This window comes from Anomaloglossus baeobatrachus, chromosome 4 (genome assembly GCF_048569485.1).
Source record: "Anomaloglossus baeobatrachus isolate aAnoBae1 chromosome 4, aAnoBae1.hap1, whole genome shotgun sequence".
Classification (NCBI taxonomy): Eukaryota; Metazoa; Chordata; class Amphibia; order Anura; family Aromobatidae; genus Anomaloglossus; species Anomaloglossus baeobatrachus.
In genome coordinates, this window is record NC_134356.1 from 577,708,093 (window position 1) to 577,711,548 (window position 3,456).

At 46.7% G+C, this 3,456-nt stretch overlaps 1 long non-coding RNA gene across 1 annotated transcript; it reads right to left on the reverse strand.

Annotated features, from left to right (window-relative positions):
• Positions 1 to 1,019: 1,019 nt before the first annotated feature.
• On the reverse strand, positions 1,020 to 1,416 carry LOC142301850 (uncharacterized). The gene is made up of 3 exons (XR_012752893.1): positions 1,364 to 1,416; positions 1,228 to 1,278; positions 1,020 to 1,147 (listed from the first exon to the last, which is right to left on the reverse strand). It is a non-coding gene; the product is annotated as an uncharacterized LOC142301850 (long non-coding RNA).
• Positions 1,417 to 3,456: the final 2,040 nt, after the last annotated feature.

Below are 3,456 nucleotides of genomic sequence, written 5' to 3' on the forward strand. Positions count from 1 at the left end.
TCAGACAGATATGGTGAGGCCCCAATTGAATGAGAACCCCACCACATCGAGCGAGCTTATTGTGGAGGATAATGAGGCACCTGCACCCTCTGGTGAAATGCGGCGAACACATTTACGCAAAAAGAAGGCCAACACCCCTGTGACATCCGCTGAATTTTATTCTTTGGCAACCCAACTGCTATCACAGCCAAAAAGCACTCCAGTGGATAGCTTTGCCGCATTTGCATCGGACAGACTCTGCAAATTGGATTCCACACAGAGGGAGCAAGCCGAGAGACTAATGTTGGAAGTCCTAAGAAAGGCAGGCCGAGGAGAACTTGATGACAATGACACGATATGCAAGTTGAACCAGCCCCATCATTCTACTACATGGATTCCTCGCCAGCCCCTGCAAAGTACACCAAACAGGATGCATCCACCACGCTTGCAGCTTGACCACCCCCCACAGTATCCCCCCCCACAGTTTCCCCCCCACATTATCCCAGGTATTCAAATGATTCATTTTTAAGCCAACTGTCATCTCCCACCCGGCCTGAATATGTCAACCAATATGAAGAGGGCAACTAAATTTTGTTATTGTTGTTGTTTTGTTATTTGAGATTAATTTTAATTGATTGTTATATTTTCATTGTAATAATAAATTTATGTTGGTTCAATCTTGCTGCCTGCGTTACTTAATTCAGCATATGGTTGTGATGCCCTGGCAAAACACGGTAGTTACAGAGATTGTACCATACTCCACCCTCATTGGCATACCACCACACAACCCACACACTCATGTACAGCAAACAACCAGTAAAGCCTAGTCACCCCCTCGTGGATAATGGGATTGGTGCATCTATACAGATGCCTACATGTAATATGATGTTTGTGAGTGGTGAGTTTGTGATTGGTGATAGCTGTTAACTTGCTTTATGCAATGAGACATACCAAACAGCAGATATCAATTTCAAATTTTTTATAACACATGTATATGTACACAATAACAAAAAAAAAAAAACAAAACATTAGTTGCTGCTGCCCTCCCCTTGTCCAGCCACATAACGTGCCAGCAGCGACGCATGCCGCTCCACTTTGGCCATCAGCCTCCTGTGGGCTGACATAATCCTTCTTTGGGAGGACATGATTTCGGCCAAAGTGGGTATGCCTATGGAGAGAATGGTAAAATTAATAAATCATAATTTTTATTTCTGCTTATTATTACAAAGTAGGAGATTCATGACTTACGGTTATCCCCCTCGTCCGATAAAGACTCACTTATGGAGCCTGGACTAGCATCTATGAAAACAAAAAACACTTTATAGTACTCAACAGCTTTTTGTTTTGTACTTTATATGGCGTTAATGTTATATTAAAAAATTACCGGGGGCCGATCCGGCCGGTGGCCCCTGTGGGTGGTACTCCTCCTCCTCCTCCTCCTCCTCCTCTGGTGGCTGTAGATCCACCGGGGGCTCGGGCACATGCTCTCCCTCCTCTGCGGCCCCTTGCTCCTCTGGGGGTTCTTAAGAAAATATAAAGTTTAATGTGGTTGCGTTATGATACATATAGGACTGTGGGGGGTACATTGAAATATATGGCGGACTACGTAGCCTACCTTATACAAGGACTATGGGGGTGAATTTGAACACATTGTGGACTATGTGGTGCAGTATAATATATGGAGAACTCTGGGGTGAATGAAACTTCATGGAGAACTCTAGGAAATTCATTACAGTTCATGGAGGACTATGGGATGCATTCTAATATATGAAGGGTTATGTGTAGAGTTGAGCGCGGTTCGTGGTTCGTGGTTCTCCAGTTCTAGGCTCGAGTGATTTTTGGGCTGTTCGAGATCGAACTAGAACTCGAGCTTTTTGTTAAAAGCTCGATAGTTCTAGATACGTTCGAGAACGGTTCTAGCAGCAAAAAGCAGGGCTTTTTACAGCTACAGTGAGCAGGAGCCATCGCTGGCAGCCTGCCACAAGCTGGTAACCAAGATAAACATCGGGTATCCAAGCAAAGCGCTTTGGTTAGTAACCCGATGTTTATCTTAGTTACGTGCAGGAAGCCCACACTTTCCCGCTCAGCTCGCTCCACCCCCTCCTGCCCGCGGCATGTACACATACATACACATACACAAACACACACACACACACTCACATCCACACCCCCCCCCCCCCCCCCCGCCCGCCCGCTCGCTCGCTCGCCCGCCCGCTCGCTCGCTCGGCTTACCTGCGGTGATGAAGTCCCGCCATCCCGACCTCAGCGCTGTCACTGTCCTCCATGGCCGCCGCTTGTCACATCACCTATCGCTTCCGACCCGAGACTGACACTGGCGGTGACGTCACGGACCTCTCGCGATACTTGATGTGAAGGCGCCGGTCATTGACCTCAGTGACAGGGGCTGTCAGTGTGCTGGAGATCAGCGCAGGTAATGTACCTTGCTGACAGCAGCACTTGTCACCCCCCTGCAGTGACCTGGGCTGACCCATTGATGTTAGCTCAGGTCACTGCACTGCTCTCCCAGCCAATGGGGAACATCCTGCTCTTCATTGACTGGGACAGTGTGGATCGTCATGGCAACCCCTTGGATTACAGCAGACCTGGATTTGTTTTTCAATCTAATAAATTGGTTAAAGAGGGAATGTTTTGGGGAGTGTTTTTTCAAATAAAAATGTGTTTGTCGTGTATTTTTTTTTTTATTACTGACTGGGTTGGTGATGTCGGGTATCTGATAGACGCCTGACCTCACCAACCCCAGGGCTTGATGCCAGGTGACATTACACATCTGGTATTAACCCCAAATATTACCCCGTTTGCCACCGCACCAGGGCGCGGGATGAGCTGGGGCGAAGCACCAGGATTGGCGCATCTAATGGATGCGCCACTTCTGGGGCGGCTGCGGCCTGCTATTTTTAGGCTGGGGAGATTCCAATAACCATGGACCTCCCTAGTCTGAGAATATCAGGCCCCAGCTGTCTGCTTTACCTTGGCTGGTGATCCAATTTTGGGGGACCCCTACGTGTTTTTTTTTTTAATTATTTATTTAATTTAAAATAACAGCGTGGGGTGCCCTCAGTTTTGGATTACCAGCCAAGGTGAGGTTGCCAGCTGTGGTCTGCAGGCTGCAGCCTTCTGCTTTACCCTAGCTGGCTACAAAACTAGGGGGAACCCTATGTCATTTTTTTTTTCATTTTTTTGGCTAAATACAAAGCTAAGCACCCCTTAGTGCCACATGAAAGGTACCAAAGGGTGTTCCACTTTTTCTCCATTTTTTTCTCCACTTTCTCTCCACTTTTTCTCCACTTTTTCTCCATTTTTTTCTCCACTTATTCTCCACTTTTTCTCCTCTTATTCTCCACTTTTTCTCCACTTTTTCTCCACTTTTTCTCCTCTTATTCTCCACTTTTTCTCCACTTTTTCTCCACTTTTTCTCCATTTTTTTCTCCACTTTCTCCACTTTTTCTCCACTTTTTT